Source organism: Hemitrygon akajei, chromosome 8 (assembly GCF_048418815.1).
Source record: "Hemitrygon akajei chromosome 8, sHemAka1.3, whole genome shotgun sequence".
In the NCBI taxonomy this organism is placed as follows: domain Eukaryota; kingdom Metazoa; phylum Chordata; class Chondrichthyes; order Myliobatiformes; family Dasyatidae; genus Hemitrygon; species Hemitrygon akajei.
In genome coordinates this window covers 26,635,988-26,661,569 of record NC_133131.1, presented here as the reverse complement: position 1 = coordinate 26,661,569, position 25,582 = coordinate 26,635,988, and the positions used below count along the sequence as shown (strand labels likewise).

At 41.1% G+C, this 25,582-nt stretch overlaps 1 protein-coding gene across 9 annotated transcripts in view; it reads left to right on the top strand.

The window, feature by feature from the left end:
• pitpnm3 (PITPNM family member 3) overlaps positions 1 to 25,582 on the top strand; it is a 626,734-nt gene that overhangs the window by 213,106 nt on the left and 388,046 nt on the right. Inside the window, exon 1 of one of the 9 annotated variants that reach the window (XM_073053471.1) lies at positions 24,061 to 24,429. The exons of 6 other annotated variants lie outside the window; for them this stretch is intronic. The gene's annotated coding sequence lies outside the window, so the exon portion shown is untranslated. 2 more of the 9 variants (XM_073053468.1, XM_073053469.1) reach the window with 2 other exon arrangements.

Sequence of the window (25,582 nt, the reverse complement as noted above, 5' to 3'; positions counted from 1 at the left end):
TTGGTGCTAAAAATAAAATAATTTAAAAAAAAATCTCTATGAAATAGACCATAAGACATAGAGGTGGAATCAGACCATTTGACCCATCGAGTTTGCCTTGAATTCACTGGGAATGTTTGAACAAGGCTGTGTACATTATGGCAAAGCAACAGCAATTTGTGTATATGCTTGCATCAAACATAGTGATGCCATTGTCAAAATATAGGAGATTATATATAGAAAAATGCACCACAATCAGTACTTCCAAATAATTCATAAGGTATTGACTCCTCATAACAACAGACAATTCATCTATCTAAGCACAAATTTTGATTTTATTTATTAAGTGATTGCTGGGATTAATCCAAGATAGTTTTGCTTTCAAAGGGCCTATGAATCGAGAATTGCTGTGTTGCAGCATCATTTAGAATTAATGGGTAATATTCACTTGCTTTGTACAGACTTCAAAGTTCAAAGTAAATTTATTATTAAAGTACATATATGTCACCCTGAGATTCATTTTATTGAGGCATTCACAGTAGATACAAAGCATCACAGGAGAATCAATGAAAAATTGCACACAAAAGACAGAAAAACAAATGTGCACAAGAAGACAAACTGTGCAATTTAAAAATAAAATTCAAATGATAATAACAAATAAGTAATAACTATTGAGTTGTAGAGTCCTTGAAAGCGAGTGCATAGGTTGTAGAATATTTCACTGTTGAAGTGAGTGAAGTTATCCACGCTGGCCCAGGAGCCTGATTGTTAAAGGTTAATAACTTCCTGAACCTGGAGCTGTGGGACCTGAGGCTCCTGTACCTCCTTCCTGATGTCATCAGTGAGGAATGAGAAACGTGGTTCCTTGATGATGGATGCTGCTTTCTTGTGGTAGCACTGCTTGTATCCTTGTAGATGTGGTCAATGGTGGAGAGGCCTTTTCCTGTGATGGACTGGGCTGTATCCATTACTTTTTGTAGGTTTTTCCATTCATGGGCATTGGTGTTTCCATACCGGGCTGTGATACTCTCCACTGTGAAACATTGTTGAAGTTTCAGATGACATGCCAAATCAGCTTGTTCATCACATTGCCTGCTTCACAGCTCACAATGGCTCATCTTGTCCCATTTTCTTGAAAGCTTGCAGTTTCTTTTGAAGTACTAATGCAATTCTCTTTTTAAAAAGGACAACTGAATCTACTACCTTTTATATCCAAATGCATTCCAGATGCTAACCATTTGAAACATATTTTAAAAATAATGCTTAATCATAGAGTTCTTTGGTTCTTTTGCTACTCAGCCTAAACCTATGTACTCCTCTTCTTCTACCAATGGGAAGAGTTTCACTCTTCACTGAGGTCAGTCATTATTTAGATCACATCTGCCACATTTTCACTTCATTATCTTGCTGAAAGGAGAAAAGTCCGACTTGCAACAAATTCCTCCGATCTTCAACCCTTTCCAGTGTATCTCCCCCATATCTTCATTTCTTTTGTTGTAAGTTGAGGGATATTTACAGGAATCGCATCCCTCAATCTCCTTGAAAAATTGGCAAGCCCCTACCTTGACTTGCTGTGTTCATTCTCTTTAAACTTGGCATTACTGCTGCCTTGGGATTTGTAGAAAGGCCAGAAAGTAAAGGCACCAGATGCATTTGCATAACAGATCAAGAGTTTCTGGGTCAATTTTAAAAATTAATTCCAGATTAATTCATTAACATAATTTTAATTCCCCAGCTGCCGCAGTGGAATTTGAGCTTATGTCTCTGGGTAGTTTGTCCAGGATTTCGGTTTGGCTTTCACCAGAGAAGTACTGACATGATGAACTTATTTAGAAAATAGGCAAACTAGTTATAATTATGCTGAAGTAACTTATAAAGCTTTCATAAATGGTTGAGGTTATGTAAACTATTTTTGTGTGAGAAAGAGAGAATGAGATTTGCTGGTGGGAGAGAAATTTTCCATTGCAGACCTCCAGCACTGAGACCTCAAGTCTAGCAAGAAGTCTGAGCTGCTTCAGACTCTGGCTGCTTGCTGTACTGAGCCTGCGGCACTAGCTGACTATTCCTGTTAATCAACCTATGATAGCCCCTGACTCCTGCTGAGACCATAGTACATTAGAATTTACTTTAATCGCTAGTGTGAATAAAGAACATTATGTGAGAACAGAATGAGGAGACGTGATTTACACCCCAACTCATTTTTCTTTGCTGGAGAGTAGATTTTATGGTCATTTATGCTATGGATCCTTCATGTGAATATTTTAATCTTATCCTTGCGAGATTTCCTTTTAACATCTTCCTGCTCTGGTCTGGTTTTTATTTCCCTTTGTTGTGTCTGTCTGCTTCCGGTTTCTTCTGAACTCGTACATTGCTTTTATTTACGATGTACAAATTCTTCAGGGCTTTTCAAACATCGCATCAGCACGGCTTGTGAAAAACCCATCCTGACATTTAATGAGTGTTTTGGAGACTGTTTGCAGAACTGACCAATCAGATCCAGTGCCTCCAGGTCTAGTAGACTCCAGCAGATTAAAGGATATTCCAATGTTTTTTGTCTGTCCTCCTGTATAAACAAGTATTTCAGTGACTCCACATGGAAGCATTAAAAACGCTGGGTGTGGGGGGACGAGTGAGGAAACTCCAAAAATGGTAAAATTGGGCAATATTAGCAACTGGGAATCGCTCTATCTTTAGTCAAAACTACAGGGAGCTTTTGATACCTGCATTGATCCTGCATGTGTTTGGAGCACAGATTCCATGTTACTGTCAAGTTGTCCACTAAGAGAATGTGGCTTATGCTGCCATTAGACATAGGAGCAGAATTAGGCTATTTGGCCCATTGAATCTACTCTGCCATTCCATCATGGCCAATTTATCATTCCTCTTAACCCCACTCTCCTACCCTCTCCCCGTAAACTTTCACACCCTTAATAATCAAGAATCTATCCACCTCCACTTTAAATATACCCTATGACTTGGCCTCCATAGCAATAAATTCCACAGATTCACCACCCTTTGGAGAAATAAATTCTCCTCATTTTTGTTCTAAAGGGACATCCTTATTATATGAAGTTGTTCCCTCTGGTCCAAGACTCTCTCACAATTGGAAACATCCTCTCTATTCCTCTCCATCGAGGCCTTTCAGTATATGATAGGTTTCAGTGAGATCCCTCCCCTCCCCCCCCCCCCCATTCTTCTAAACTCCAGCAAGTACAGGCCCAGAGCCATGAAACGTTCCTCATATGTTAACTCTTTCATTCCTGGAATCATTCTCGTGAACTTCCTCAGAACCCTTTCCAATGCCAGCACATCTCTCTTAGATAAGGGGCCGAAAACTGCCCACACTACTCCAAGTGTGGTCGTACCAATGCCTTATAAAGCTTCAGCTTATATCCTTCCTCTTATATTCTAGTCCTCTCAAAATGAATGCTCACATTGTATTTGCCTTCCTTACCACTGACTCAAACTGCAAGTTAGCTTTTATGGAATCCTGCACGAGTCCCTTTGTGTCTCTGCTTTCTGAATTTGTTCCCTGTTTAGAAAATAATCTTTACCTTTATTCCTTCTGCCAAACACTTGCCTGCACTCTGTTCCATCTGCTACTTCTTTGACCACTCAACTAATTTGTCTAAGTCCTTCGGCAGACTCCCGCTTCTTCGACACTACCTGCCCTGTCATTTATCGTTCAATCATCTGCGAACTTGGCCACAGAGCCATCAGCAGAGAGAAAAAGCTGCAGACCTGCCCAGGCCCTCGGATAATAGTTCACTGTAGAAGCTCTCATGTCAAAGGAAATGCCTTGCAGACATCACTGAAGCTCTACATCACTTTAGGTGCACCAGCAGTGTTTGGCCATCTGATTAAAGTGTGTTTGAGGATAGGACCTCAAATTCAGCACAGATCTCAGGATTGACTGGACAGAGGTAACCACTACTCTTCTGAATGCTTCTGAGAAGCAGATGATGCTCAGCAGGTACCGTAAGGTTTTGGAGACCTACCACTAACTCTACCTTTGCAAAAGCCTCCAGGCTTATTTGCAGTTCTAGAGTGGATGTGGAGAGGATGTTTCCAATAGTGGGAGAGAGTAGGACTAGATGGCACAGCCTTGAAATGGAAAGATGTCCCTTTAGAACAAAGATGAGGAGGAATTTCATTAGCCAGAGCCTTGTGAATCTGTGTAATTCATTGCCACAGATGGCTACAGATGCCAAGTCATTGGGTATATTTAAAACTGATGTTGATAGAGTCTTGATTAGTAAGGGCATCAAAAATTATGGGGGAGAAGGCAGGATAATGTGGTTGAGAGGGAAAATTAATCAGCCATGATTGAATGGTGGAGAAGACTCGATGGGCTGAAGGGCTTAATTCTGCTCCTATGTCTTATGGTCACCAATAATGGATGAGTTCTCTCCCAGGGCAACATCCTCCACATTGAAGCCCTAAATGCACTCAGCTGGATAGAAAGAATCACTCTGTTTCAAGTTCTATTGCGAGAGGAAAGGTTCAAGAATGTTCTCAGTCTCATTGAGAACTTCACAAACTCTTGCGAGTCCTGCCCCATGACTGCATAAAGTAGGCTCTTTAAATGTCATTGAGAGCCTAAGGCCCATGGGGCAGGAGTGCAGAGTAATTAGCATAAGGAATGTACAGTAACACTTCCAAAACTATCCTGCTGTCCACCCTGCCAGAGACAGGATTCTGTGGGACCAACTTAGCTTCATCTGCTACCTCAGAACCCATACGGTGGGAAAGGAGGGAACCTTACGAGGTTGCACCAGAAAAAGAAAGGTGTTCACTAATGAGATCTGTTTGCAAGTCATGATACAAGAATAGTTTGATGTAGAGCTTGTTTAAACACTGATTTACCTTGGCCAGGATTCAAGACTCAAGCTTATTTATCGCGTATACATAAAAAAATACAGAGAAATGCATAATTTGCATGAACAGTCAACATGCCCAAGGGTGTGTTGGGGCCTGCGAGTGTTGCGACACGTTCCGGCCCAACATAGCATGCCCACAACGCTTGGCAGAACAACACACAACACAATAACAGAGGACATGCCAGGATCGGTGTGTTTCAAAAAGTCTCTGCTGATTGGAGTGGGTGGCCCTGAAGCTGGATACACAAATTTGCAATCGGCTGGGTGTAGGAAGTATGAAAAATCTGGGCTCTTACTTTAACAGCTGGTTTGTGGCGAGTGGGCTGCATTAATCAAAGTGTGTATATCTTGTTTCTTGACTTCTCCCAGTTTGGCAAAAGAATAAACCAGGGAAGGTAGTGCACCCATGGCTGACAAGGGAAATTAGGGATAGTATCAAGTCCAAAGAAGAAACATATAAATTAGCAAAAAAAAACGGCACACCTGAGGACTGGGAGAAATTCAGAGACCAGCAGAGGAGGACAAAGGGCTTAATTAGGAAAGGGAAAAAAGATTATGAGAGAAAGCTGGCAGGGAACATAAAAACTGACTGTAAAAGCTTTTATAGATACATGAAAAGAAAAAGATTGATCAAGACAAATGTCGGTCCATTACAGTCAGAAACAGGTGAATTGATCATAGGGATCAAAGACATGGCAGACCAATTGAATAACTACTTCGGTTCTGTCTTCACTAAGGAGGACATAAATAATCTTCCGGAAATAGTAAGGGACCAAGGGTCTAGTGAGATGGAGGAACTGAGGGAAATACATGTTAGTTGGGAAGTGGTGTTAGGTAAATTGAAGGGATTAAAGGCAGATAAATCCCCAGGGCCCGATGGTCTGCATCCCAGAGTGCTTAAGGAAGTAGCCCAAGAAATAGTGGATACATTAGTAATAATTTTTCAAAACTCCTTAGATTTTGGATTAGTTCCTGAGGATTGGAGGGTGGCTAATGTAACCACAATTTTTAAAAAAGGAGGGAGAGAGAAACTGGGGAATTATAGACTGGTTAGTCTGACATCGGTGGTGGGGAAGATGCTAGAGTCGTTTATCAAAGATGTGATAACAGCACATTTGGAAAGAGGTGGAATCAACGGACAAAGTCAGCATGGATTTGTGAAAGGAAAATCATGTCTGACGAATCTTATAGAATTTTTTGAAGATGTAACTAGTAGAGTGGATAGGGGAGAGCCAGTGGATGTGGTATATTTAGACTTTCAAAAGGCTTTTGACAAGGTCCCACACAGGAGATTAGTGTGCAAACTTAAAGCACATGGTATTGGGGGTATGGTATTGATGTGGATAGAGAATTGGTTGGTAGACAGGAAGCAAAGAGTGGGAGTAAACGGGCCCTTTTCAGAATGGCAGGCAGTGACTAGTGGGGTACCGCAAGGCTCAGTGCTGGGACCCCAGTTGTTTACAATGTATATTAATGATTTAGACGAGGGAATTAAATGCAGCATCTCCAAGTTTACAGATGATATGAAGCTGGGCGGCAGTGTTAGCTGTGAGGAGGATGCTGAGGTGACTTGGATAGGTTAGGTGAGTGGGCAAATTTATGGCAGATGCAATTTAATGTGGATAAATGTGAGGTTATCCATTTTGGTTGCAAGAACAGGAAAAGAGATTATTATCTGAATGGTGGCCGATTAGGAAAAGGGGAGGTGCAATGAGACCTGGGTGTCATTGTACACCAGTCATTGAAGGTGGGCATGCAGGTACAGCAGGTGGTGAAAAAGGCAAATGGTATGTTGGCATTCATAGCAAAAGGATTTGAGTACAGGAGCAGGGAGGTTCTACTGCAGTTGTACAAGGCCTTGGTGAGACTGCACCTAGAGTATTGTGTGCAGTTTTGGTCCCCTAATCTGAGGAAAGACATTCTTGCCATAGAGGGAGTACAAAGAGAGTTCACCAGATTGATTCCTGGGATGGCAGGACTTTCCTATGAAGAAAGACTGGATCGACTAGGCTTATACTCACCAGAATTTAGAAGATTGAGGAGGGATCTTATTGAAATGTATAAAATTCTAAAGAGATTGGACAGGCTAGATGCAGGAAGATTGTTTCCGATGTTGGGGAAGTCCAGAACAAGGGGTCACAGTTTAAGGATAAAGGGGAAGCCTTTTAGGACCGAAATGAGGGAAAACTTCTTCACACAGAGAGTGGTGAATCTGTGGAATTCTCTGCCACAGGAAACAGTTGAGGCTGGTTCATTGGCTATATTTAAGAGGAAGTTAGATATGGCCCTTGTGGCTAAAGGGATCGGGGGTATGGAGAGAAAGCAGGTACAGGGTTCTGAGTTGGATGATCAGCCATGATCATACTGAATGGCGGTGCAGGCTCGAAGGGCCGAAGGGCCTACTCCTGCACCTATTTTCTATGTTTTTATGTTTCCTTATTCTCTTGATTTAGCTATGTCCTTCACACAGCTAACTTTTATTAAATCTACAGGCCTGGGGTGTTGTATTGAATAAGGTTGACCTCTGCAGTAAACAGAATTAAAAGGTAATGAATACATTTGTGAAAGCTAGGGTTTCAGGATTTAAAATCAAAATCTTTTAAATTGAGTGAATAGATTTAATTAAATTTGACCATTAACTTTAAAGCAATCTTTCAATGAATTCTATCTAGAAGCTAGGAGTGTTCCAGTGTGTTTTACATGTAAATTCTAAAATTTTGTACTTTTAAGCAATAAAATAAAATTGTTTCTTTATGAAGGGAACATTCTTGCTTTTAATATATACTTGATTTTAAAATCAGAACTTTAATAATTCTGATCTTTTGACTATTTCCATTCAACAATTAGGACAACATTATACTTAACCAAGGGAAAATCTTGGATTTAATGGATTAGATTAAGCTGGCAGTGGCAAAGAAATAGTGCTTACCATTCACCTTGGCAACAGTAGCCTGGAAAATTTAGGACGCTTTGAGAATAAGTTTCCTCTAAGTGGTGCCTGACCCTGCATTATGATGCCTTCAGGAGATCCTGGGCAGGTGAGCAGGTGAAAATCAAATCCAGAACCTTCAACTAAATTGATGATAGGTAACTAAGATGTAGGCCTAGAGTGTCAATTTTGATGCTCTGAGAGTTGTGGATAGGCTGTAGTAATGAGAGACATCTAGAGATGCATGCATTATTAGGGCTTTTGAAACCAGCCAAGGATCCTCTCATGTCCTCTCCTCAGAACCATCGTCAAGCAGGAGATGTACAAGCCTGTCATTATGCACCACAACATTCAGGGACAGCTGCTTTCCTATAAGTATCATTGACTTGCACAGAACTAACTCGTAACTCAGCTCTGGAATGCCTCTTGCACTACCATGAATTTGTCTCTACTTGGGTCCTTTTTTTTCTGCACTTCAGTCTTGTTTTTGCAGTCTTTTTTTTCTCACTCTCTTCACTGTCTTGTATAATCTGCATTCTCTGTGTTGTCTGCCCATGTGCTTATGAAGCTTTTCACTCTGTTGCTTTCTCACCATACTTGGGCACAAGGCAGTAAGCTTGAGTTGGCTTACCTTATCATTTCTAGGTTGACTAACTGTGAGTGTGCTGAAGAACTACATCAGTCACTTTTTAAGCTCTGGGATTTTGAGGAAATCAGATGGATTCTGCAACAGGGAACATGGTGAAATGAATTGACACAACATTAGAGCATCTATCTTTAAGAAGAAAAGGATCTGACTTGTTTTCGTGATGTTTCTCTGAAATGATGTAAGGGGTGCTGTGGCGGGCCAGTTTATTGTCAAATGTGCAAGTGCGTGCAGAGGTGCAAGGAAAAACCTAGCTGCTGTGGTGTCACGGGCACACAGCATTAAAGTCAACAGAGGGCCTATAGGAAGCTCCTGCTCCCTGGTGTTAGGGAAATGTAACCTATCTAGGAAACCAAGAGCAAGTAATTGTGAAGAGTACTTCAAACCAGGGCAGGGAATGGGTGTGAGTTGGTGCATTCAGTTCCATGTATTTATCAGGTGAACTCAGTCACTCAGATATCTCACACTTGTCTGGTACAGGTCAGAGAGTTGATGGTCAAGACTAGGGTATCATGGCTCATGGTAGCATAAGCGGTTAGCCCAGTGCTTTACAGCACCAGCAATCTGGATTCAATTCCTCCCACCATCTATAAGGAATTTGTCGATTCTCCCCTGTATATCCTCAGACTGTGTTACTGGTTGATACAAATAATTCACTTTACTAAATGTCTCAATCTTTCAATGTCATATGACAAATAAAGCTAATCTTAATTTATCCAAGTTGGATTTAGGCAGCTGGTGAAAGTATTCTGCATTCATTTGGTTGCAATATTTGAAACTCCATGCACATGGGTATAATGCCCAAAGAATTCACTGCAACATTAGACCTCGGGGCCTTGTCTCACTACATCCCCTCTCTTCTGCGTGCTGGCTATCTCCTCTCTCCACTCTCAGCCTTGATGCAGGTTTTTGGCATGAAATGTCAACATTTCCTTTCCTCCTATGGATGCTGCTTGATCTACTGAGTTCCTCCAGCAGATTGTTGCTCCAGAATGCTTAGTGACAGAACGTTATAAAAGCATAAGATGTAGGAGCTTCAAGCAGAGGCTTCTGTCCTGAAGAAAATCCTTTGTTAAAATCTGTATCAGGTGAAACCTAGTAAAAGATCTTCTCATTGGGGATCACAGGGCTGAGAAGAAGTGTTTTATTATTTGTGCGTTGATGTCCACAAACAGTTAAAATAATTTTAATAATTGATTTTATTAATGATTTTTAGAAGGATATTGTAGTTCCCTCACTACATAGACTATAGCACTTCAAATGGTTGGCTCATCACCTCTTCAAGAACAAATAATTTCCACAGTCCAAAGACATACCAGTTGGTAGTCAATTGGTCATTGTAAATTGTTCCATGATTAGGCTAGGCTTAAATCGAGGGATTGCTGATCGGTACAGCTCTAAGGGCCTGTTCCGTGCTGTATCTCAACAAAAATAATGTAAAGAATAAACACCAGCTTCATCAGCAACACTCACCTCATGTAAAAAATATATATCTTAAACAAAAGATAATCTGACAGAAATCGTTTAGAATTGTGAAGTAATGGGTTTGCTGAAGATTGATGAGTTGATCAGTATTTTCAGAATGCTTCCTTTATGAAGTATTTTATGGAGTTACATTTTTTCTATAATAGAGGATGGAAACATCCAAATTGTCATTTAATTTAACTCAGAGTTATTAAATCTCTCAGCACCCTTATAATTCCCTACCTCCATCATCCTTGCCCAGCCTCTCTTAACTTCTCAGAATGCAATCTCTTGTGTCTCACCCTTTCATTTTGCCCTATTATAGCAGCAATGCTCCCCTGCAAGGACCATTATTATTTTATACTGCTGTGGTCTCTGGTTCTCAGTTCTAATCTCCTGGATCAGTGAACTTTCTCTGGTGCTTATTCACTGAAATCCCATTTCACATTTTCACACATTATATATGCAGTATAAATTCAGCTACTTTGATTTCTCATGACTTTGTGCACTTTAGACTCTTCTAGGCTGGCTGTGGATTCTTAACTAGCTTCTGCAGATGTGCTGTTGAAAGTATCCTAACTGGCTGCATCATGGTCTGGTACAGCAATTTGAAAGTGTAGGAATGTTAGGCGCTGCGGGTTGTTGGGCTCTGCCTAGTACATCTTGTGCATATTCCTCTCCACCATTGGTAGTATCCATAGCGGTCACTGCCTGCAAAGGGCAACGTGGCAACATTTGTCATCAAAAATCCCCACCATCCAGGCCATGCCATCTATTTTTGCAGCTGGAGGTACAGAAGCCTGAAGTCTCATATCACCAGGCTCCTGAACAGCTATTTCCCTTCAACTGTTGGTTCTTGAACCAACTGGCAAAACCTTAACAAGATTCAAGCTTCCAAATTACTTAATTGTCATTCATCAGTACACAAATGTAAAGGAGAATGAAATGATTATTACTGTGGATCCAGTGCTTAAAAAGTCCATGTTAAGTGTAAAAACACAGTAAATATAAATACATAAAATCGGCTTATATACATGGACTGATTGTATTTCCATAAAGTACCACTAAGTAAACCATAAGACATGAGCAGAATTAGGCCATTTGGTCCATTGTGTCTACTCCGTCACTCCATCGTGGCTGACTTATCATTCTTCTCAACGCTATCCTCCTGCCTTCTCGCTGTAACCTTCATGCCCCGAATAACCAAGAACCTGTCAAATATACTCAATGAGTTGGCCTCCCCAGATGTCTGTGGCAATAAATACCACAAATCACCACCCTCTGGCTAAAGAAATTGCTTTTCCTCTCTGTTCTAAATGGAAGTCCATCTGTCCTGAGGCTGTGCCCTCTGATCCTAGACTCAGCTACTATAGGAAACGTCCTCTCCACATCCATTCCCTCAAGGGACTTTTAATATTTGATAGGTTTCAATGGGTTCCTCTCTCATTCTTCTAAACTCCAATAAGTACATGGCCAGAGCCATCAAACGCTACTCGTACATTAACCTTTTCATTCCTAGGCTCATTCTTATAAACCTCATTCTCATGAGCCTCCTCTGGACCTTCTCCAATGCCAACATATCTTTGCTTAGATAAGAATTTTCCAGCATTCTGATATCCACTCTTGGCTTTCCTTTACTCTTTATCTATCTAAAGAAAATTAGTATTCTCTTTTATGTCATTGGCTAAACTACCTTCATATTTCATCTTCTGTCCCCTTATTGCTTTTTAGTTGCCTTCTGTTGGTTTTTAAAATCTCCTCAATCCTCTAACTTCCTGCTTGTACTGGTACCAGAGGTTTATGGGGATAAAGGCTATTGGTGGGGTGGGAGGAATGTTGCTAGAGTTATTCATCCTCTTTATGTTTGCATACTTGTTCACACTGCACTTTCAAGTCTACTTTTCAGAACTGAATGTAACAAAAGTATTTTGTTTTTAAATAATGCATGTCACTTTGAATACAGAATTGATTGATCTTTTACTTGCCTTTACGAGTAACAAATCTAAAAAGTCTATCAACTGGTGAAGAGACTGAGATGTGGCAGAGGGTGCGGTAAGACACATGGACTGGAGAACCAGGTTGTCCAAGGAAAGCAGAGATGATGGCAGTCAGTAGATGTGATGGATACACAGGCAAGCTGAAGAGGCATGAGGGAACACTGCTCTTTCCCTTGTTCAAAGTTCATTTATATCAAAGTATGCATACATTATACAACCTTGAGATTCGTCTCCTTACAGGCAGCCACAAAACAAAGAAATCCAAAAGAATCTATTTTAAAAAAAGACTGTCAAACACTCATGTGGGGGGTGGGGGGGGTGGGGAGGAAACAAATCAAGCGAACTATGAAAGCAATCAAATAGCATAAGGAACTGAAGTCCAGAAAGAGAGTCTGTCCACAGACCCTTAGATTAGTCCAGAGCTGAGTAAACATTGCAGAGCAACGAGCTGAGCTGGGCTGATCCTCGCCTCAGTCCCCGACATCTGGACCTTTTCAGTCTGGCCCAGTGCTTAAATCGTTGTCCAAACATAGGGTTCTATCGCTTTGATACGCTCCGATGCCTGGACCCTGCTGCCTTCTCTTGACCTGTACACAACCTTTCCAATTTGACCCAGTGCATAAATCATCATTAAGACATTGGGTTCAGTTGCTCCGACACGCTCTGGGTCCTGGACCCCACTTCCTCGATTCAGCCTGTCCCCGACCTTTCCAATTTGACCTTGTACTTAAATCGTCAACCAAACATGTTAATAGAATGTGGAAATAATCCTGAAGCCAGCACCACAAAATTATAGCAGAGGTCTTGCATGAGGGTGTAGCGAAAGTCCTGATATTATATCTTAATCCAGTAATGTTAACGTTACAAGTTTGACAATTGCAATTTGGGACTTGAGGAACTGGTTATTGTATCTGTAGTTCAGCTTCGGAAAGGCAAACAGTCACTTTTCAGACCCCCCCACCCCTACCTCAAATCAGTAATTGTGTTGTTGTGTGAAGTGTCTGGTGGATGGGAGAATTCAGGAAAAACCGTATCATGTGCTGGACAGAGGATCTTTGAGGGAGGGTACGTTGGTGATGCTTACAGTTAGGAAGGACTGGGAGAGGTGTACGGGTGCGTTCCATTGGAGCATTTGCTGAGGACATGGATCTGTGCTGCAAGCCTACAGAAATGGCAGCGTCAGCACAGTGATGGCTTCCCAGTGGTTCAGCAAGAATCAGTGGGTCCCACGCGTACAATAAGTGGGAAGGCTGAAAACCGTAGGTGCAGCAGGCACCCCAGAATGTCCTTTTACAATGGTCCAGTGCTACAACTGCCACAATATGGGGCATACAGATAAAGATCGTATTGGGTACATGCACATTAAAACACACACTGAAATGCATCATTTGCATCAACTCAGATCAGCGAGGATTGTGCTGGGCAGCGCACAAGTGTCACCACACTTCCAACACCAATGTAGAGTGCCTGCAACTCACTAACCCTAACTGTATGGACTGTGGAAGGAAACCTTGCACAGGGAGAACTTACAAACCCTTTCAGGCAGCAAATCCTAAACACGACAAAGTCTGCAGATTCTGGAAATGCAAAGCAACCTACAGAATACTGGAGGAACTCAGCAGCTCGTGCATGATCTATTATCTGCGTCCTGAAGAAGGGCCTCGGCCTGAAACGTCGACTGTTTATTTCCAGGGAGGTTGCCTGATCTGCTGAGTTTCTCCAGCATTTTGTGCGTGTTCCTTATCGACAATGGCAGAAATCGACCCTGCTGTAAAGTGCTGTGCTAACCCCTACGCTATCATATCGTGCACGTTGCGAGGAGGTTAAAAACCCAGAAGAAAGCAACATATACAAAATCCCTCAGACACCTCCTCTTACCTACCCCTCGAACAGGACCCCACTAAGGAGTACCAGATCTCCCACACCATCACTAACTTATTAACTCTGGGGATCTCCCATCCACTGCCACCAACCTCATAGCTCCCACACCCCCACTTCCCATTTCTACCTCCTACCCAAGATCCACAAACCCGCATGTCCAGGTAGACCCATTGTCTCATCTTGTTCCTGCCCCACTGAAATTGTATCTGAAAAACATTTTGTGAGTGTTGCTTGGATCTCCAGCAACTGCAGATTTTCTCTTGTTTGCGAGAAGAAAGCAACTGTCAATGAAGATGGTAGTCATATGCTTGTCTTGTTTTCAAGAGAGCAAATGCATAACTTCCCCACTGAGGTACTAGTCACTGAAGAGAATTGGAATAACAAGAAGATGGAAGACTCAATGGTGATCAGTACTGTAGAACAATGAAACTGAGGATGGTCATGTCAAAACAGCTATTGAAGGTCAGAATGTATGACTGATATATATGAAGTACATTTCACTATCAGTGCCTGGGATGGCTTTTGTTTGTTTGTTTTCTTCTTTGAAAAGGAAGCAGTATTGTACTTATAAAACCTTCCTTTAAGAACTGAGTGTACTTTTGATTCCTTGTTATAGCAGCCCGCCACTCCTGGTTGAGAGTTTACTGTCCTCAGTAAGGGATGTTCTGTTGCAAGCAGAACACTGAAGAGCTTACAGACACTGCAGCAAAAGTCAGAAACTGTGCTGCTGAGGCACATTACAGAGGTATAAGTGTGTTATTTTCCACATACGCAGGGTGTGCAAGAATGATTGAATGGTTTGCAGCTTCTGGAGGTTTTGGAAAAGACCATAGTTGGTAGAGATGAAAAATAATGGATGTCACTCGGTCAGGAAATGTGGCTGAGAGGTATAAATGAAGAAAATTTTTGAACTGTTGCAGCTTCTGAAAATTTACAGTGCGTTACATTTTTCCAGAATCTAAATAGCAACTGCAAGCAATCCAATTACAGCACTATTCCTTTATGATCTAGTTTAATGTTACCTTTGAGTTTGCATTTTATTATATTTATTTAGAGATACAGCACAGTAGCATTCCAAGGCAACACGAGGGTTTGATGTCAGGTTTGAGCCCTCCTCCTGATGAAGGGTTTTGGCCTGAAACATCGTAACTACCTCCTCCCATAGATGCTGTCTGGCCTGCTGAGTTCTGCCAGCATTTTGTGTTTTTACAGTAACATTCCGGCTCAGTAAGCCTGCACTGCCCAATTACAGCCATGTAACCAATTAGCTTACTGACTCATATGACTTTGGAATGTGCAAGGAAACCGGAGCACCAAGAGGTCATGGGGAGAATGTACAGACTCCTTACAGACAGTGGTGGGAATTGAACCTAGGGCATTCGCAATGTAATAGCATTATGCTAACTGCTATGCTATTGTGCCGGCCAGAAATCTGCATTGCAAACTAAGTAACACAGTACCTCCTCGAGACAGCATCACGGCTTTATAAAGCCTGATCACCAGTTTATATTCTGATGCTGGAGGTTCACTTGATAGTTTGTGTTCTTTGTAGATTCATTTGTTTCTAAAGTGACTGAGTTCACTGTCCTGTAAACGTCAACCGCCTGGATATTTTAGGATATCTATAACCTGTGATGTGACTAATTCGCAAGAAAGCAATTATATCTGAAGCAGCTGAAGACTTCAGTTTGAAGCCAAGCATATCTTCAAGTGAGTTTCCTGCCAGAATCAATGTCTACTCTGCCTTTTTTATGGCTGTTGACGTATCACTATGGGCATATCTTTCCTTCATGCCTCTTCTTGTTCCATTAAATCTACCTGGATGTTAGATCCTAGCATTCTTACAGAGAGTTGAAGGAAATCTTTCTATTACAGGGCCTGAAAACTGCTTTAAATTGTAAAGTCAAACTCTTTGGAAACTTGCCTTGAGGTCTACCAACTGAATGTGTCATGGGACTTGGTCTTTTTTTTTGTATTTCCTTAATTCCTTTGCTCCTTTTATCATAGTTTCAAGAGACCCTCTAGGCATGAACAAAGAGCCTTGTGCACTACAGAACATGTACAGCTTGAGTGATTTACAGCTATGCAATGGTTTCCAGAGATTATGGTGTTGGCAAATTCCACTGAACTGAATTAACTGATGTTTACAGCGGTATTCATTATTGCTGCTTGCCACTAAAGCTCATTTTGCTATTTCTACTCAAATCTCCAGGATTCTTTCAGTTATTTAATCCACATCCACTGCCTGTGCTATTTACAATCTTCTGTATTGGAACCAAGGGACATCATTTGAACTGACAAGAATTTATGGAATTATTGTACAACTCTCTGTGAGCTACCTGATAATCTTATGTTCCTGCATGAGTCTCTGATGTTGTACCTGCGTGGTAAACTCTCCAGTTGTAAATCTAGGTTTATGTCCACGTACGTCCCTTCAGTGGCTCTTTGAAAAGTTTTAAAACATATGTCCATTTATTTTAAAACTTCTATCTTAATCGTGTACTTCTCATTCTTTTGTTTGGCACCAATAATGTTTCAAAAAGTCTATCTTTTCTTATCTGGTTTATGTCAGTGAGAATTCTTCAATACAGGAAAGATGTAAATAAGTTTGAAAGAATACGGAGAAAATTTACAAGGATGTTGCCAGGTCTGGGGGACCTGAGTTATGTGGAAATATTGAATAGGTTAGGACTTTATTTCTAGGAACATAGAGTATTAAGATGAGTTTTGATTGATAGAGATACATAAAGGGCATAGACAGAGTAAATACAAGCTGGATTTTCCATTGAGGTTGGGTGGGACATCTTGGGTTAAGGGTGAAAGGTGAAGATTTTAAGGGGAACGGGAGGGGAAACTTCTTCACTCAGAAGATTGTGAGAATGTGAAATGAGCTGCCAGTGCTGGTGGTGCACTAATTTCAACACTTAAGAGAAGTTTGAATAGGTACATGGATGGCAGGGGTATTGAGAGCCATGGTCCTGGTGCAGATCAATGAGTATAGGCAGTTTAAATGGGTCAGCATTGACTAGATGGGCTGAAGGGCTTGTTTCTGAGCTGTGCTTTTCTATGACTCTCTGACCCTATGATTGGCTGCCTAACTAGCTTGATGACATCACAGCTTCTGAATATCTAAAATGTCTTTACTGGTGCCTGATAGCAGCATGTAGTAGAAGATAAGTCTCACTGTAGTAGCTGGTTGGCTGGCTGTAAATTCAAGGTCATTGATACCTGCGCACGTAAGAATTTATAACTCAAAAAGTCATGCTACGACAGGATATTGTACAACAACAGGAACTCCAATTGTGCAGAATTCTATTGCACATAGACAATAGAATTTCATTGATAACGGGTATTGGAGTTTATAGAAAAGGGTTGTTGTAATGTTCAAAGAAATAGCATACAAGACAGCAACCAAGACGCCTGAGGAACTCAACTAGTCAGGCAAAGCCTGTGAGTAGAAATGGATAGTTGACGTTTAGGAGAGTCAAGACCTATCATCTTGACTGCCCCATCCAAAATCCAGCTTGTTGCTTTGAATTCCAGCGTCTGCAGTCTCTCATGTCTCCATTTTGCACACAAGACAATTTCGATTAAAGTGCATTTGATTTTAGATGTGATATGATTCTGGGAAAGAATTTTATAAGAGATTTCTAAACTGTTATTTTTAATCTGAGCACATGTATTTGGGATGAATAATAAGAAAATTAGAAGTGGTATTAGTAGCTATAAACTTGATAGAAATAGAGACAGTAAATGTACTAATTGAAGAAACAGCCTTTAGATGAGTGAGAAACAAGTCATCTATTAAATAGGGAAAAGGACAGGCCATTTAGTTTTACTGAGCATTTCTGCCGTTCCATGGGATCATGGTCGATCTTATTTGTTGATTGATTGATTGATATACAGTGCAGACTAGGACCCTTGAGCCAGGCTGCCCAGCAATCTCCTGATTTAATTAGAGCCTCGTCATGGCATGATTGCAATGACCAATGAGCCTACCAAGCGAGACATCTTTGGACTGTAGCAGGAAACCAGAGCACCCGGAGGAGACCCACATGGTCATGGGAAGAGCTTACAAACTTCTTACAGGCAGCAGTGGGAATTGAACCCAGGTCACCTGTACTGTAAAGCATTGTGCTGACCACTATGCTACCATGCCGCCCCACCTTTACTCCCTCTGCTCACTTTGACGCCAGGTCCTTTAAGAGTCCATTCCCCAAAGAACAAAATTTTTATTGGTATTGTGCTTAAGATACTAATTAATATTGTACAATTCTGTTAGATTGTGGAGCAGTATACGGATATGAATATTCATATGCTGAATAATATCATGTGATAATAGTTCTTCTGTTAATTAGGTGACACTATAATTTTGAGTCATGACATTACAAAAGGTTACAAACTGTAATACCCTGTGTTAATCACTTGAGGCTGGAAAATTTAGTAATGATGTCACCAAGGCATTCAAACTAGATCTCCAACAATGAATCATGCCATCTATGCTGTGGCCAGCAGCCAGCATGTCAGGGAGCTGTCAGCCACAGCTGGTGACCCATTTTATATTTATTTTCTTGTTCGAGGGGGTGGGAGTTGAAATTTGTGATAACAGAAGATCCAATACTAACAGTAAACAATCAAGGAGTGAATTATAAGTTTGTGATGTAATGTTATAGTAAATTAATTAGGCTTTGCTTCTGGCAACATTTAAATCTCCGGTTTAAGCTACATCCTTTGCCTTATGGGGAAATTATGAAGTTTTATTGCTATGCTCTGGCTTGTCATTACCTGTTTTATTACTTTAATGATTCCTTTTGCTGCCCGCTCTTTTTTCTCTCTCGGTGAATAGGGGAAAAGCAACCAAATAAAATAGAATACTTACAGCCTCAAGCTCACCGCCTTTCAAAGCAACCACAAGACAAGTTCCCCGCTATCCAAAACGGAGAGAACTTCATTAAAATACTCTGACATCCAGTGCTGTACTTAAACATCAAATAATTTTGTTAGCTCTCTGTGAAGGAATAGAAGAACGAACCATTGGAAGCTGGCCAGAAAAAAAAGATTCTTAACCATCTTTGAAAGAGTTATAATCTTACATGTCCACTGAAGGTTGCTTGTAAGTTCAAAGTAAATTTATTATCATAGTGCATATTTATCACCTTATCCCACCTTGAGATTCATTTTTTCACAGTAAAACTGAAATGCAATAGTATCAATGAAAAATTACATGCAAGCAATGACTGATGATCAATGTGCAAAAGAAGTCAAACTGTGCAAATAAAAAAATAATAGTGAGAACATAAATGAATAATAACAGCTTTATTTATAGAGCACTTTTCACACAGATGATGTAGTTCAAAATGCTCGACAATGGGATAAAGTGCAAACATGAAAATCAAATTAAAAAATAAACATGAAAATAAAAGACAAAAAGATGTTAGTTAAAGATGAGATTAATGAATATGTTTTGAGCTGGCAATTAAAAGTGTCATCTGAGTCTGTATCCCTTATAGTTTTAGGTATTGAATTCCACAGTTGAGGAGTGTAGTTCAAGAAAGCAGACCTGCCAATAATCTTTTGAGGGAGATTGTTTAAATTTAAGAGACCGGCAGAAGAAGGTCTGGGAGCTCGAGTAGGATTATAAAACAAAAACGATTCTGTGATGTATTCTGGTCCCAGACCACTAAGAGCATTAAAAACAAGTAAGAGAACTTTAAAATCAATTCTGATAGATAAGGAAGCTAGTACTAGTGTGATATGTTCCCTCATCCTGGTTTTGGTTAAAAGTCTAGCAACAGCATTCTGAATGAGTTAAGTTTTGTCAATAGATTGCTTTGGAAGGCCAAAAAAAAGTGCATTGCAGTAATCTAGCCTATTCGACATAAAGGCATGAATTAATTTTTCAGCGTCATTATGTGACAGAAACTGACATATTTCTCAAGTGTGGAAATGCTGCCCTGGTCACTTTCTTCATGTGGGATTTTAAATTTAAATCTGAATCACCCAGCCTGGTTACTTCTGATTTTGCAAGGGGAGCCACGCTGCCAAGTTTAGCTAGAAGTTCCTCTTTTGGTTTTGGTGCTAACCAGAGGTATTCCAGTTTTATTTTCATTTAGTTTTAGGAAATTATTACTCATTCATTTGTTTATTTGCAACCATACCAAAAGTCAGAGAAGCTAGGGTGTTATCATCATGAGGCTCAACCAAGATATACAATTGTGTGTCACCTGCTTAACTGTGGAAATCGAGTTTAAGCCCTCTAATGATGTCTCCTAAAGGGAGCATGTATAAGGAGGAGAGTAGGAGACCAAGATAGCTGCCCTGAGCAACACCAAAAGGTGCATTGTATCTCTTAGAAAATTGGTCTCCAAGGCAAACAAAAAATTTATCTCTATGATTTTTCTAAGCTCTATGTACCCATCTAAGAGGCTCTTACAAGACCCTATTGTAACGTTGCTGGCAGTGCATTCCACGCACCCACCACTCTCTGTGTGGAAAAACGTACCTCTGACATCCCCCTTGTACCTATTTCCAAGCACCTTAAAACTATGCCCCTCATGTTAGCCATATCAGCCCTGGGAAAAAGCCTCTGACTATCCACATGATCAATGCCTCTCATCATCTTATACACCTCTATCAAGTCACCTCTCATCCTCCGCCACTCCAAGGAGAAAAGGCCAAGTTCACTCAACCTATTCTCATAAGGCATGCTCCCCAATCCAGGCAACATCCTTGTAAATCTCCTCTGCACCCTTTCTATGGCCTCCACATCCTTCCTATAATGAGGTGACCAGAACTGAACATGGTATACTCCAAGTGGGGTCTAACTAAGGTCTTGTATAGGTGTAACATTACCTCACAGCTCTTGAACTCAATCCCACGGTTGAAGGCCCACTTACTGTACGCCTTCTTAGCAACTCTGTCAACCTGAGCAGCAGCTTTGAGTGTCCTATGGACTCGGACCCCAAGATCTCACTGATCCTCCACACTGCCAAGTGTCTTACCATTAATATTATATTCTGTCTTCAGATTTGATCTACCGAAATGAACCACTTCACACTTATCTGGGCTGAACTCCATCTGCCACTTCTCAGCCTAGTTCTGCATCCTATGGATGTTGCAAATTGACCAGAATTAGGCTGGAGATGGAGGAGGTGAGTGAAAGAGTGGGACTGAAGCCTTGAAGTGAATAGACGTGTAAGCCTGAGAATTTTTATTAAAAAAAAAATTATTTGGAGATACAGCACGGTACGAGCTCTTCCAGCACGACGACCCTGTGCTGCCCTATTACATTTACGTGACCGATTAACCTACTAACAGGCACATCTTTGGCGTGTGCATGGAAACCGGAACACTGAGGAATCCCACATAGTCATGGGAAAACATACAAACTCCTTACGGACCACAGCGGTATTAAGCCTGGATTGCTGGTACTGTAATGGTATTACCACTGACTGCAACACTACCATAGAGCCTCTATCACTGTGTTCTTGCAGTACTAGAAGCAAGTGTACAGAAGGGAGCACAAAGGTACTCCATTACATTTGGTAACAGCTTTGTTAACTGTTTCCAATGACCGATAGGCTTGGTAAACAGAACTTATGCCATTGATCTGTCTGTACACAGAGTGGCAATAAATATTTAAGGTGCATTTCTTTTTTTTTTGACTCTGAGCTCCTTGTATTTTGAAATCTGTAACAGTTTCCCAGTCAAGTCATGCGTGTTAACGTTAGCTTCACTTGAAACATGCACCGTGAACCATGCAGTGAAATGTGTTGCTTTCCGTCAACGGCCAACCCAGTCCGAGATTTGCTGGGGTCGGGGGGCGGGGGGGGGGGGGGTTCAGTCCGTAAGTGTTGCCATGCTTCAGGCGCCAACGTAGCGTGCCCGCGACTTACTAACCCAAACTCGTACATCCTCGGAGATGAGGGAGGAAACCAGAGCACCAGGAGGAACTCTGCACAGTTTGGAGAGAATTTACAAAGTGTTTTCAGATGGGTCAGGAGTTGAACCCTGATCTAATGGGGCTGGTGGTTTAAAGTGTTATGCTGACCGCTGCCCTACTGTGCTGCCTTGTGTTGGATCTGAGCGTAAGCAGCAGCAATTTTCTCTCTGTGTTGAGCTGGTGGAGTGGCCTGGATTTTCTAATTGTCCGTGTGGGTGAGGAGTGGGTTGGGGGGGGGTGGTTAGTGGTTGCTTCACATGTTCCCATGAACTCACCTCCTCTGGGACTGAGTTATAAAGAAAGGTTGGATAAAGTTAGAACTTTATTCCTTAGAGCACAGGAGCCTGAGGGATGATTTTCATAGACATTTGTAAAATCAGGAGGGGCTTAGATCGAGGGAATGCACAAACTTTCATCAGCATCGGGGAATGAAGGACTGGAAAGCATGGGTTAAAGATGGGGGTGTGTAGGATTTTATAAGGTCCTCAGAGCAATGTTTTTTTTAAGCACAGGATGGTAAGTAAACGGAGTGAGCCACCAGAGGAAGCGGTTGAGGCAGATAAAACAACCAATTTTAAATGACAAACAAGAGAAAATCTGCAGATGCTGGAAATGAAAGCAACACACTCAGAATGCTGAAGGAACTCAGTAAGCCAGGCAGCATCTATGGAAAAAAAGTACAGTTGACATTTCGGGCTGAGACCCTTTAGTCCTTAAATGACTTGGACATATAGATGGATGGTAATAGTTTAGAATAGGAGTTTCCAACCTTTTTTATACCCTGGACTCCTACCATTAGAGGGGTTCATGGACCCTAGTTTGGGAATCCCAGATCTAGAAGTGGACCAAACACTGGCAAATGGAACTAGCTTACTTTGGGGTTTTTTTTGCACTATTGATTTATTCCTAGTAATTCTGAATCTTCCCACTGTCCTGCAGTTGCAAAATAACAAATTTCAGATCATAAAAGTCAGTGATAATAAATCTGATTCTGACATCTTGGTTGGCACCGCAGAATTGGGCCGAAAGGCCTACTTCTCTGCTCTCTGACTCTGGATCTTGTGGTCTGATCTGACATTCCAGAGTGGGAATGAAATGGAATGAAATGACCAGGTCAAAACAGGGCACAATTCACAACAACCTTTCTGGCAATCTCGGTGGCTCCCGTTCCTTAAAACTGCCGATGTTTGTTTGGAAAGCTCTTCTCAGAACTTTGCAGAATGCGATTAACCTAAAAGGGTCCATTCTTCAGTAAAACTGAAACCAAATGCAGGCAAGTTAGATCTTTTCTTCACCGTAGGTGAAAACGCTTTCGGATCCTGAACCGTATCTAAGTGGCGCCGGGTCGGTGAGCCAATCCCTTCGGTTTGAGTGCGAAGTTCCCGCACAATCCTGTCTGCTGCTGGACGTTGCAAGGGGAACAGTGAGAGTTGATTTGCGACCTGGAGTCGCAGGACTTCTGCCTTGTACGGGAGTCTATGAACTGTTGGTATTTAGGCTGAGAACTGCTGGAAGCTCTCTGAGTGAATCTCCAAGCTAGTGCCCCCATTGAGAAATTCCTTCATAACATAATTTAACATGACTGTCAAATCGATCATTTGGGTCCTTGTGTGTCCTTGGTCGGCTTTCAAATTCCACCTGGAGCAGAATTTCCAGCCTAGCCATGCAAATGCAAATATTCAATGCAAGAGGGGTGTGTGTGTGTGTGTGTGTGTGTGTGTGTGTGTGTGTGTGTGTGTGTGTGTGTGTGTGTGTGTGTGTGTGTGTGTGTGTGTGTGTGTGTGTGTGTGTGTGTGTAGGTGGGGGTGGTCGTGGTGGTGACGGGGGCACAGGTTGTGGACCCAGATACACTCCTATTTCTGAGAGTTTGCGATTACTATTCTCACAAAGTAATCTAATTGTTCTTAATATATCTCATATTTATCATAATCTCTTATAAAAAGACACAGGAAAATGTGAATATTGCCAGATACTGAGAGAAAGAAACGAGTTAATAACTCTTAAGAAACAGGGGAATGGAGTTATTTAAAACCTGGTTTATTTTCTGGGATCGTTAGGCGATGTGAAATGAATTTAATATTTTTCTGGATATGGCTTAACAATTCCAGCACCCCCTCCCTCCACTACAGACACACACTCGTTGTTATGCTCCTTTCATTTTCCAAAAAATCAGCAACTTTTCATCACCCCACACTCTCACATTGCGGTGACCTTGGATGCGACATCCATTACTATTATAATACTTAATCTTTGTAACAGTAATTAATCACCAGCCGAGCTCCAGAGGGTTCTTTTGCCAAGATCTGTCTGTGTTCGCTGCAGAATCTGGTGTTTACTTCACTGGGAAGAAAGCGGAGATCTGCTTATTTACTTCAGCAGGCTGACCTTTTGAAACAGCGTAAAGAAAGGCTGTTCTGGCATCGTGGAAGTGGCCCTACACCCAGCGCAAAATAGACCCATGTGGTCCGCTGACTGAGGGCTTGCCCATCTTAAAATCTTGGTGCCTCACTGAACCGTCCAGTGTGAGGAGCTGAGCTTGCTGCTTCAGAACTGATTGGCTGCTGTCACGCTAAGCAAACCCGGGGGTTTCATTTCTAACTCTGCTTCCTGCTCTCCCTGTCCTTGGTTTGGAGAAGGGATGCTGATTCTAGCTGTGTGCCAGCAACATATTTGGTTGTCGCCCCCTATCCCCACCCTCCACTACTATTAAGGTAGTGTGCACAAAAAAAACCAGGGTGAGCTTTCTGTGTCTCCTTTTCTATGCGTGCTCACTGAGCTGATATTTATATTCTGTTTGTATTGTGCTTCTGCACTCGAATGTCTAAATATTTGGATACAAGGAGACAAAAGATATTATTGTGTTCCTGAAAGGTAAGTTTAATGGACAAGATTATGAAAATGATATTATAACTGTTAAGCTAGATAATATAACATCTTACAGTGCTGGAGTCTTCATAGGAATGTGTGTTGAATTTAATGTGAAGCTCTGAAGGATGAAGATAACTGTTCTGCATTGCTGTAAGTAACCAATACTCAATTATTATTTTTATTTGTAAAATTGTAATACTCACATAGATCAAAATACTTGACCCACTCACACAAATCAAAATATTTGACCTTCTGTGCATCTGGAATAGAAAGGACAGATCAGATTTAATCTAGATTTATTGCACAGCAGTTACTGTGTCAAGCATATTGTGTCTACCTTATGAAAGGCTACAGAGAGGTGTGGTTTGAAATTATAGAGGGAAATTTTACTCAGTTGCGAAGGTCTGTGCTGTCTGAGTTATGAATGAAGATGGGTAGAAGAAAGTAGATCAAGTTGTTTGTTTTCTGATAACTACATAAATGCTGCAGCTTCCAGATTTGCCTTCAGCTATTCCCTATCTCTTGGTAGCTCGGATTTTCATGAACTGGCAGTTCTAGGTTGATGATTTGTCTGGAGTAAAATAAAGTTTCTGCATGGGTTTCATGATGTTGGCAGTATTTCCATGGAAGTTTAATGTCTTAAGATAACATCTGAAACATCAGCTGCGTGAGAGAGAGTGTTTTGCATTCTGCTTTATGTCTTTTATCCGATTGATTACAAACTGCTTGATATTTTACAAGTCTGGTATATGGTTAGTTTGCAAAGGTCACTCATTTTAAAGGTTTGATCAAATGTGTTCCAATTATATATTTTCTAATTGTGTTTTTTAAAAGCTATGTATGTTAAGATGCAGTGCAAAGATATTATTGGCCTGATTGTTGTTGTAGAACTATTTATTTAAATAATTCTTATTAATGCATTTTATACAGTGCTCTTAGTTAAAATAAACCTATTACAGAACTTTAATAAAATGAAATGTTAAAAGCACTTCTGTT